Raw genomic sequence first — 12,500 nt, 5'->3', positions numbered from 1 at the left:
GCCCAACCACCTCCTCCTCCTCCACCTCCTCCTCTTCCTCCTCCTCCTTTTCCTCCTCCTGCACCACCACCTCCTCCTCCTCCTCCTCCTCCTCTTCCTGCAACACTACTTCCTTCTCCTACTCCTTCTTCATCTCCTCTTCCTCCCCCTCCTCATTTTCCTTCTCCTCCTTGTCCACCTCTACCACCTCCTGCACCTTCTTTTCCTCCTCCTCCTCCTCCTCCTCCTCTCGTTCTTTTTTTGCTCTCCTTCTCCTCCTCCTCCTCGCTTCTTATCTTTACCTCATCTTCCACTCGTCCTCGTCTTCTTCGTTCTTCTCCTTCCTTCCTCACTATTTCTCTTCCTTTACCTCCTCTCCTTCTCCTCTCCTGTTCTTCCTCTGCTATAACTCCTCCTGCTCCTCCTATTACTTTTACTCCTCCTCATGCTACTCTTCCTCTTTCTCCTTCTCCTTCTCTCCTCCTCCTATTCCTCCTCTTCCTCCTCCTCTTCCTCCTACTCCTTTCCTTCCCTTTTCTCCTCCTACTCCTCCTCCTCGTCCTCTTCCTTCTCCTACTCCTTCTCTTCCTCCTTCTCCTACTCCTTCTCCTTCTCGCCCATCTCCTCCTACTCCATCTCCTTCTTCTCGTCCTCCTCCTCCTCCTCCTCCTCCTCCTCCTCCTCCTCCTACAATTTACTAGTACCACCTGTTGGTTTTGCCGCTTCGTAGTGTACGGAGGGATCGATCGAGGTGAAGGAGGAGGAGGAGGAAGAGGAGGGAGGGAGGAGGAGGGAGGAAGGAGGAGGAGGAAAAGGATAAGAAATAGAAGGAGGAGGAGGAAAGGAGAAAGAGGAGTAGTAAAGAGGAGGATGAAGGGGTGAGGATGAGGATGAGGAATAAGAGGAGGATGAGGAGAAGGAGAAAGAGAAAGAGGAGGGAGAAGAAAGAGTTCGGGGAATGAGAAGGAGGAGGAGAAGGAAGAGAAAAAGTGGAGGAGGAGGAAGAGGAAGAAAAAGAGAAAGAGGAGGGAGAAGAGGGCGTGAGAGTGAAGAAGTAGAGGAGGAGGAGGAAGAGGAGAAGGAAGAGGAAAGGGATTCACAGTAATTTCGTCGTTCGTCAGTCGTCTTTCCTCGACTTCCGCGTCCGAAAGAGTCTCAGGGTCTCATCTCTTCTTCTGCGTCCGAAAGAGTCTTAGGATTTCAACTCCTCTTCCGCATCCGAAAGAGTCTCAAGTTTTCATCTCTTCCTCAGCGTCCGAAAGAGTCTTAGGATCTCACTTCCTCTTCCGCGTCTGAAAGAGTCTCAGGGTCTCATCTCCTCTTCCGAGTCCGAGAGATTCTCAAGGTCTCATCTCTTCCGCGTCCGGAAGAATCTCAGGGTCTTACCTCCTCTTCTGCGTCCGAAAGAGTCTCAGGGTCTCTTCTCCTCATCTGCGTCCGAAAGACTCTTAGGATCTCATTTCCTCTTCCGCGTCCGAAAGAGTCTCAAGGTCTCATCTCTTCCACGTCCGGAAGAGTCTCAGGGTCTCATCTCTTCTTTCGCGTCTGAAAGAGTCTCAGGGTCTCATCTCCTCCACGTCCGGAAGAGTCTTAGGGTCTCATCTCTTCTTCCGCGTCTGAAAGAGTCTCAGGGTCTCATCTCTTCTTCTGTGTCAGAAAGAGTCTCAGGGTCTCATCTCTTCTTCTGCGTCCGAAAGAGTCTCAGGGTATTATCTCCTCTTCTGCGTCCGAAAGAGTCTCAGGGTCTAATCTCCTCTTCCGAGTCCGAAAGAGTCTCAGGGTCTCATCTCTTCTTCTGCGTCCGAAAGAGTCTCAGGGTCTTATCTCCTCTTCTGCGTCCGAAAGAGTCTCAGGGTCTAATCTCCTCTTCCGCGACCGAAAGAGTCTCAGGGTCTCATCTCCTCTTCCGAGTCCGAAAGAGTCTCAGGGTCTCATCTCTTCTTCTGCGTCCGAAAGAGTCTCAGGGTCTTATCTCCTCTTCAATATCCGAAAGAGTCTCAGGGTCTAATCTCTTCTCCCGCGTCCGAGAGAGTCTCAGGGTCTCGTCTCCTCTTCCGTGTCTGAAAGAGTCTCAGGGTCTCATCTCGTCTTTGTTTTCGCCGAAGTTGAAATCAGAAAGTTTTTCTGTCCTTCCACAAGCTCACGTGTTCTTTCACTTTCCATAAAAGGCTCTCACTTTTTCTCTTCATATATATTCTTTAATTCTTATATATATATATATAGATATAGATATATATATATATATGTATATATATGTATGTATATATACAGTATATATATATTTCATTTATCTAATTCATTTTTTTGTGTGTGTGGTTGGGGTGTCTGCCAGGTGAATGGAATGGTTTGGTTGTAGTTGGAATAAGGATGTAAAGATGTTATCACACTGGGCCATTTTTCCTCCAACCTCCAATTAATCAGCGGTATCGCCCACCACCAGAATTTTTTCCGCCGTATAATCACTATGGCGGACTATTTTGCTTTTCAACGAAAATATATAGAATGTCATTTGATATGCTGGAGGAAAATTACTTATCTCCAGCATATCAGATTCCTCCTCTAAAGTTGCGAGCTGCAAATCTGCTCCAAAAGTCGAAGGAAAAATAGCCCAGTGTGATAAAGCCCTAAGTCGTAAAAGAGAGAGAAGGTATGATATTCACTTTTTTTTTTCTCTTCCATTTTCTTTTCTTTTTTATTTATCTTCCTTCATGTTGTCGACATTCTTCAACTCTCCCTCCTCAATTTTTTTTCTATTTCGGTTGTTTTTTCTATTTTCTTTTTCCTTTTTTTCTTAACTCTTCATACAGTTTTTCTCAATTTTTTTTCTACATTTTCGAAAATTTTGCTAGACTTTTTTATGTACTTAGTCTGCAGTTCCATCTATCATCCTGATTTTCTTAAATTTTGTGAAAAATCTTCATCCATTTTGTTTCACGAATTTTTATTATATTTTCGTTATTTTTTCGTTCTTTTAATCCTTCTCAACCCAGCTTCCACCAAGTTTTATCTATTATTTTTTTATATCATAATTTCAATTGTTTATTTTTCATAATTTTTTTTCCATTTATCTATGTCACTTTTCCAACATTATACGTCGTTTTCTTTTCCTAGGATTTTTCGCCAAATTTTTTCCTTTTTTCTTCGCCTTTTCTCCATTTTTCCTTCACTATCTGAACATATTTCAGACACTTTTCGCCTGTTTCTATACTTTCGCTTACATTTTTCACATTTTCCCTCCACATTTCCCCCCCTATCTTTTAATAAATTTCTCTTAAATATTTTCTCTACCGTTGATATATTCCTTTTATTTCGTTCATATTCCTTTTATTTCGTTCACATTCTCTGTATCTTAACACCACTTTTCTATCTTTTATGAAACATTTTCATTTTTCATACACCATCCCTCAATATTTTTATCTTTATTTATTTGCATTTTATTTCTTTATTTGTCCATTTTTTCACTTAATTGGTGGATTTATTTGTATTCCACTGAGGTAATATACTGGTCTCAGTCGATTTGGGGCTTCTTCATACCGTAGGTCGATCTGCTCATGCTATGGACAGACTTCCAAGAAGACATATACATATACAGTACATATACATATACATATACATATACATATACATATATATACATATACATATACATATACATATACATATATATACATATACACACTAAAGAACCACTGTTGATTGGATTAAGAAAAGGAAGGAAATAACAATTTAATCCAATCAACAATGGGTTTTCAATGTATCAATTAATGTGTTACGACATTACTTGGCAGTGATATACATATACATATACATATTCGGTAAAACCACCAAGGAAAATAATAAAATGATGACCGAGCGCTTTCGTCTATTTAGACACCTTCAGAGTACATATACGTATAAAACATGCATATATACATATAAATATGTAATATACATTTACATATATATAAACATATACATGTACGTGTATATATATATATATATATATATATATATATATATATATATATATATATATATAACAGGTGCATAACACAATGACAGAACACCACACAATGACATTCCTTTGAACCCGATCTATGCACGTTGGCTTTGTCTAGATCTCTTTATCTGTTGCTAAGCAACGAGCTGCCATTTTGGTTCCCTGAAGGATATTACTGTGTATTGTTGTTTGCCTCGATGTAGGTCTAGAATATTCTCGTAATGATACTCAGTTAGCCGTAGGGGGGATTGTCATAGTGAATAGTTTGTACTCGCTCCTCTCCTACTGAGAGAAGTTCGTGGATGTGAACGAAATCGTGGTAGACAGAATAAAGTAATTAAAGATATTCACGCTTTGCATTCTTAATCCAGATAAACGGTGATTATATGCGTATACATATATATATATATATATATATATATATATATATATATATATATATATATATATATATATATATATATGTAGAACAAATCGCTAGTAACAGCGATGTAATTAAAACAATCAGGCCCGGCCGTCGAGAGCTTCGAACTCGGGTCCCTGTGGGACTCATGCTCAGGGGGACCCAGATCAAGCTCGCGACTGGCCGGACCTGATTGTTTGATATATATATATATGAGTTAAGTCGCGAACTTTCCCCCTATGACGAGGCTAGGACGGTGCCCCTTACTGAGGACTTTGTAGCGTGGAATTTAATGAACCATACCCTTGGTCCAACTCGCTGGAGATAGGGTTTGAACCGTCGTCACCTCGACCTCCGCCGCAAGAAGCGACGCTCTAAACCGCTCAGCCAGCGAGCATCCCTGTTTATTCGTGAGACGAAAAAGAATAGTTTCTTTGTCTTTACTCTTTATAATAGAACTAATTCCAAGAATTTTATGTAAATGCAATGAATATGAGGAAAAATATGGAATTTATATTTTTCCGTGCAGACAGCTTTTTGTTTTTGGGATAACATCAAAGGAAAGCCTCATTAAAATTAGATCATAGTTTTTCATATTCATTCTATTTTATTTTTTGTAATTTTTTATTTTATTTAACTTTGTTATTTCATTTTATTCAATTGATTTCTTGTTTTATTTTACTTTATTTTGTATTTTACTTTATTTTTTATTTTATTTTATCTTATTTTATTTTAATTTTTTTTTTCTTTTCTTTTTCTTTTTATTATTTTTTTAATTTGATTTTATTCCATTTTATATTATTTTGTCTATTTTGTTTTATTTCATTTAAATAAATTGGCTTTCATTTCATCTTCCGTCGAAGTGCTAAAGAATCGAACCAGGGCCTCATCCGACATCAGCGTGTGAACAAGCGTAAAAAGACCCACACAATCTCGGTTCGAATCCCACACACGTACGAGGTTGCGAGCTTTGTATTCTCGTTAGGGAAGTTGGTATAAGGGCTATCACACTGGGCTATTTTTCCTTCAACATTTTACCTCCAACCTCCGTTTGAATAACTAGAATATGACCTCGCTTACAGAAATATAGAATTCTCTAAGAATATCTAAACAATTTGTCTAACATTCTAGGTTTATAATCTCTAGTTCATCATTCAGCTTTGCTATATATATACGACGGAAAGATATTTTTGATTATTTGGAGATTTGAAAATCCAAATATTGTAACCGAAGTAGTTTATACTCAAACGAACTCTCAACTATCGGCGGTAGTGAAGCCCAGTGTGATAGCCTCTTAAGACCCGAGTTCGATTTCCAGACACGGAGGCAAAAGAATGGATAGGTATGGTAACACAGGAGTGATTTATAGTTAAAAATGAATATACGCAAACGCGTACATATATATGTACTTATACATATACTGTACATATACATATACATATACATATACATATGCATGTTTAAGACAGATTGAACACGAAGTCAAGACGCTAGCGACTGAGCTACGTGCTCAGTCGCTGGTGTCTTGACTTCGTGATTATGCACGCACAGGTCAAGGTTCGAATCCCTTGGCAGAGCTTCTAAAAATGTTCAATATACATATGCATATACATATACAAGTACATGTGCGTGTACATATACATATACATAAACATATATACATATACATATACATAGACAAAGAACGACCAACCAATGCTGTCTTGGAAAAAAAGACATCTTTCGCCATCTGAATAAAATCGTTTAGCCAGAATAAGAACCATGAAGAGCTCCACTGGGTTGATGGGGTCAATAGCTCCCAAAGGAAACTCTATCCCCGCCGACCGAAGCGACGCGTCCATCAACGGCTCAATCTCTGTTTCATATTTATATGAAAAAAGTATTTGATATCGGGTATTGATCAGTATTCGGTCTCAACAGTTTCAACGGTTTCAACGGTTATAACGGTTTCTATTTCAAATAAAAATATCTCGCGGGAACCACATGGTTCTTATATAGAAGGAGAGAGCTTTGTTCAAATTTAGTATATATATATATATATATATATATATATATATATATATATATATATATATGTATGTATATTTGTATATATATATATGTGCATATTTGTATATATGTATATATATACATATATACATATATATATATATGTATATATGTATATGTATATATATGTATATATATATATATATACATATATATATGTATATATACATTGTGTGTGTGTGTAAGACAGATTCAATATTTCTAGAAGCTCTGCCAAGGGATTCGAACCCTGACCTGTGCGTCTTGACTTTGTGATTATGCACTCACAGGTCAGGGTTCGAATCCCTTGGCAGAGCTTCTAATATATATATATATATATATATATATATATATATATATATATATATATGTATGTATATATATGTATACGTGTTTTTTAAAAGCGAGAAAATTGAGTCGAAAAGATGAAAGGGGAAACATAGGCTGGTTCGGAAACACTTGTATATTTTGACGTGTTGACTACTGAAGTCCTGTATATTTTTTGACTACAGAAACTCCTTTGACCCGCTAGATCAAAAGGCAGCACTGTATTCTATACAGAGTCGAATGAACGCCTTGTAAGGGTTGCATCTCAGGGGTCCAGAAACAGAGGGGCATCCCGTCACTTTTACTAGTTTTGAGTTAAGCACGGATGTATCTCTCTCTCTCTGTCTCCCTCTCTCTCTCTCTCTCTCTCTCTCTCTCTCTCTCTCTCTCTCTCTCTCTCTCTCTCTCTCTCTCTCTCTGTCTCTCTCTCCTTTCACGATCCGTGCATAGCACGAAATCGGTAAAAGTGGCAAGGATGCCCCTCTCTTTCTGGACGGCTCATTTGTGTGTGTGTGTATATATATATATATATATATATATATATATATATATATATATATATCACGTAGAAACCACTGTTGGAGTAGAAAAGACTGGAAACGGGGAATCTATATATTTCGATTGCAAACTGCAATACTCTTCAGTAGGTTTCTACGTGATTGACAAATGTATGATTACATTTTTCACCTGTAATATATATATATGTATGTATATATATACTCATATATATAATTTCTTTTTTATATCTTCAACTTACTTATGATCCTGAAGGGTCACTCTCGCCTTCCCAGGCGGAAACGATCTTGTCTTCGTCTGTCTGCCTGTCTCTTTATCTGTCTGAGCCTTTGCCAACGGACAACCTGTGAAAGAGAAACAGTTCTCGTTAGGAAAGCATTAGGAAAATAAAACACAAATAAATATGACACATTTTCTCATAACCACTATCGGGGTCAAACGGTAACTGTGTCAAATAACCTTAATTTGGCCTGAAGAAGAAATAAAAAAATCAAATTGTTAATCTAAGCGCAAACTGTGACGCAGGCGACACAGGCGACGCAGGCGACACAGGCGACACAGCACATATCAAAGGCAGACTTCCTGTTGCTGAAATGAAGTACATTTCCATTCCTCACTTGAAATGCTGAGGTAATGTATCTAGAAGCATTTCGAGTATAGAGACGTTCAAACTGTTCTCCAATTCAGCAACAGAAAATCTGTGCTGCGTCGCCTGTGCCACCTGTGTCACCTGCGTCGCCTGCGTCACCTGTGTCGCCTGCGTCTCAATTGGCGCTCAGGACGAGATTGCCGAAACCAGGAGTCATCCTGAAAGCTTACAGGGATAAAGGAGAAGGGTGAGTGCGACTGTGTGATGGGATGGTGTGTACTCTCATTACATCATCGTTTGATATGTCCTTGTTTCTTTTCTGTTGCGAAATTGAACATTTCAGTGACCGGCCTCTTATCTTTTCGATTCCTGACGAACGAAGTAATTAATTTTCGTTTTTTTCCTTCTTCTTCTTCTCCTTCTTCTTCATAATGAGAGGAATAATTAATTTCCCATATTGAAGCCACTAAAATCATTCAGCCTTTGACTCTCGACTTCTAGGCTGGTTCTAAGTCATTAAGGAGGTCGAGCTTTTAACGTGTAATGACTAGCAGGTTAGTTCTAGTCCACAACAAATGACTTTGGCTTGCGTAACACATAGGGCAAAGGTGGTGAGATTAGAGTCCTTGCACGAAGCCCTAAGCATATCACTTGGTAATGTAACATAACCCTTCCTTCCACAAAACCACAAGAATGGAAAAGACCGCAAGAGACCATAAGGCCTACACTAGGCAGTTCCATGTCCATTACCACCTGTCATCCCCATCCATAAAGTTATCTAACCTTCTCTTAAAACAACCGATAGTTTCAGCGTTCACTAACTACATGGTTACTAAGTCTATTCCATTCGTTAATCACTCTAATGGTAAACCAGTTTTTGTCTATTTCCTTCTTAAATATAAATTTGTCCAATTTAAACCCATTACTGCGAGTCCTGCCCTGCTACCTTAATATGATGACCTTGTCTGCATCACCCTTGTTAAAGCCCTTGGCCCCTTTGAATACCATGGTTTTTCCTTTTACTTTAAGCGGCCCATACACGATCAATTATATTGCGCAGTTTCATTGTCAATACTCTGAATTGACAATTAAATTTACCGTGTATGGACGATATATCGCACATACACGGTCAATTTAATTGTCAATTCAGAGTATTGACAATGAAATTGCGCAATATGATTTATCGTGCATGGACCGCTTTACGCTTTTTCTAGAGCGAGGAAGTTGGAGTTCTTGTCTTGATGAAACTTTTATGTGCCGGGTGTCACGTTTGTTTAAGCCTTGTCCCCTCTGTCGCCAAACTGTTTTCAGTACTCTAGACAACTTTAGTACTTTAGTACAACTTTAGCACTTTAGTACAACTTCAGGACTTTAGGCAACTATGTCACTTTGTTCTGTTGTCATGCACGTTTTGGCATTCTTGCTTTGATCATAAGCATGCTATGGTAAATTATGAAATTAGTTCCAAGGATGAATGGCGTTTAATGTGATTTTCAGTCAGGGTTCTGATACGTCAAAAGTTGTCCCCGTGACATCAATCTGAGCAACGTTTATGATCGTTTCTGAAATGGTTAATAAAATACATCTTCTCTTATGTTTATTAACATTTTCGCATGCCATGTAGCTGATGCTCTGTGACATAGAATGGATATCAATTAACTAGAATCAGTACAGAGGAGAATGACTAAAATGATATATGAGCTCGGAAATTTACCTTACGAGGAGAGGCTTAGGCACCTTAAATTACACTCTGGAAAGACACAGTGTGGGGTAATCTAATAGAGGTGTTCAAGTGGATCAAAGGCTTTAACAAGGGTGATGCAGACAAGGTCATCATATTAAGACAACAGGGCAGGATTCGCAGTAATGGATTTAAATTGGACAAATTTAGATTTAAGAAGGAAATAGGCAAGAATTGGTTTACTAATAGGGTGGTCAACAAATGGAATAGACTTAGTAACCATGTAGTGAGCGCTGAAAATATCGGTTGTTTAAAGAAAAGGCTAGACAACTTTATGGATGGGGATGATAGGTGGTAATGAACATGGAACTGCCTAGTGTAGGCCTTATGGTCTCTTGAACCTCTTTCATTCAAACGTTCTTATGACACTTTCGACAACTGCTCTCGTTAAGTGATATTTATATTTATCTAAGTGCCCCTCCCATCCTCCTCGACAGCAAAAAGGTCTATGATTTGCTTCTTTCATCACTACTCTTTACATAGCCTGCGTCGCCTGTGCCACCTGTGTCGCCTGTGTCGCCTGCGTCACCTGTGTCGCCTGCGTCTCAGTTTGCGCTCAGGACGAGATTGCCGAAACCAGGAGTCATCCTGAAAGCTTGCCAGGGATGAAGGAGAAGGGTGAGTGCGGCTGTGTGATGGGATGGTGTGTACTCTCATTACATCATCGTTTGATATGTCCTTGTTTCTTTTCTGTTGCGAAATTGAACATGTGCTAGTTGAGTCGTTAGCGTCTCGCCTTACCATATAGTAAGTCCAGGTTCGCGCCTCGCTCAGGAGGTGAAACCCTCATGGGCATTGGAAGAAGTTACTGTCCCCCTTGGACAAGGGGATGGATGTGTGGTATGTGTATGGTCACAACATGAGCTCTGAGGTTCATCTGGGAGGGAACCAGCCGTCGATCACGAGCCCAGCACGTGATCCAAGATCATGGTAAACCATACACGCTTGTACATACATATGCATTCACATGCGCGCGCACACACACACACACACACACACACACACACACACACACACACACACACACACACACACACACACACACACACTCACACACTCACACGCGTGCATTGATGATAATTAGTTAAAACGTGGCGAATATTCATACATTCTGTGTGAAGTTTCTTACACGCTCTTACTGATGTAGACATAATTATATATTTGTGTCATTTTGACATTTTGGAAATAAACTCTCCTGCTGGGATTCGAACCCTCGCCAGAGCGGCTTGCTTCGTAGAAGGTTGTGGCGTGACGGTACGATCTTCGCCTTCTACGAAGTAAGCCGCTCTCGCGAGGGTTCGAATCCTAGTAGGAGAGTTTATTTCCATAATTATATATGTATACATATGTAAACATATGCATACCTATCTTCCTACCTACCTCTCATTGTACCTTCTTACCTACCTAACCACTTACCCACTTACCTACCTAATAACATACATACATACATATGTGCATACATACATAATGCAAACATACATACATGCATACATGTATACATACATACACACATACATACGTACATACATACGTACATACATACGTACATACATACGTACATACATACGTACATACATACATACATATATACATACATACATACACACACATACAATCACAATTACATACATACCTATGCATCTATTTCGTATGAAGATTAACTGAGCTTCCTGAGGGAAATCAACAGAGTAAGACTGACAGACAGACTGACAGACAGACGGGCTGTCATGACGGACAGACATGATGGACGGGCATACCTACATAAACAAATCACTGCGTATTAACAAACAGACAGACAGACAGGTACAGACAGGAGGGCTGGCTGGTTCACATTCACGCAATAGACAGATAAACAACTCTATGGGCACGGGTTGCATGCGTGTTTGTGTTTGTGTGTTTGTTTGTTTTTTGTGTTTGTTAGTTTGTGTGCATGTGTGTGTGCTTTGTGTTTTTTCTGTTTATGTTAGTTTGTGTGTGTGTGTGTGTGTGTGTGTGCATGTGTGTGTTTGTGTTTGTGTGTTCCTGTGTTTGTGTGTTTATGCTTATGTGTTTTTGTGTTTATGTTTGTGTGTGTCAGCTGTGTGTGTATGTGTGTGTGTGCATGTGTATGTGTGCATGTGTATGTGTCCGTGTGTGCGTGCGTGTGTGCGTGTAAGTATGGTGTACATGTGCGTGTATGTACACCTTTATGTCTTCGAGACCTCTAAGTACATACAGTCTATAAGCCAATGATAAGAGAGATGAAAAACGACTTTATAGACATCAATTCCAATTCCAGGTTGATTTGCAACACAAGGGCGGTCAAGGCAGGCTTCGATAGGGGTGTGCCGATTAATCGACATCGGCAAGAATCGGAACTGTTTTGGTAAATTGCCATCGGTGTCGGTGAGAATTTTTATTTTTTTATTTTTTTTTATTTTTTAGATTCGGTATCGGCATCGGCAAGAATATGCACTTTTTTGGTAAGTCGGCATCGGTATCGGCGAAAATTGCCTTTTATGAGCTTCGGCATCGGCATTGGCATCGGCAGTAATCGGCACTTTTTTGGTGAATCGGTATCGACTAAAACAGGATTATTATTATTATTATTATTATTATTATTATTATTATTATTATTATTATTTTTTAGATTCGGCATCGACATCGGCAATATTTTACCGATGACGATGCCAATGACGATGCCGATTAATCGGCACAACACTGGGCTTCGACTTTTTGCTGTTTCAAGGGGTTCTCTTCAATTGAAGAAAATCGCCAGCACAGATGCATGATTCACGAATTTTATATACAAAAAAATAAATCTTCTAAAAAAAAAAAGAAAACGGAGGGTGAACTCAATATAGAAAACGGCTAAGCACTCTTAGAAATGAGAGTGAGAGCCAATGAAGTGTTAAGTGGATGGGGGAAGTGGGAGTGGGGGAGGGGGAAGGGGAGTGGG

The 12,500-nt window shown here is 39.3% G+C and overlaps 1 protein-coding gene across 3 annotated transcripts in view; it reads right to left on the bottom strand.

Moving 5' to 3' along the window:
• LOC143038940 (carbohydrate sulfotransferase 1-like) overlaps nucleotides 1-12,500 on the bottom strand; it is a 166,971-nt gene that overhangs the window by 114,947 nt on the left and 39,524 nt on the right. For 2 of the 3 annotated variants that reach the window (XM_076208735.1, XM_076208736.1), the window contains one exon: nucleotides 7,474-7,576. The exons of the other annotated variant lie outside the window; for it this stretch is intronic. The gene's annotated coding sequence lies outside the window, so the exon portion shown is untranslated. The remainder of the gene's footprint in view (nucleotides 1-7,473; nucleotides 7,577-12,500) is intronic. 3 annotated transcript variants of the gene reach the window in all.

This window comes from Oratosquilla oratoria, chromosome 25 (genome assembly GCF_046742065.1).
Source record: "Oratosquilla oratoria isolate Oo_2021 chromosome 25, ASM4674206v1, whole genome shotgun sequence".
In the NCBI taxonomy this organism is placed as follows: domain Eukaryota; kingdom Metazoa; phylum Arthropoda; class Malacostraca; order Stomatopoda; family Squillidae; genus Oratosquilla; species Oratosquilla oratoria.
This window is presented reverse-complemented; position numbering and strand designations above follow the sequence as displayed.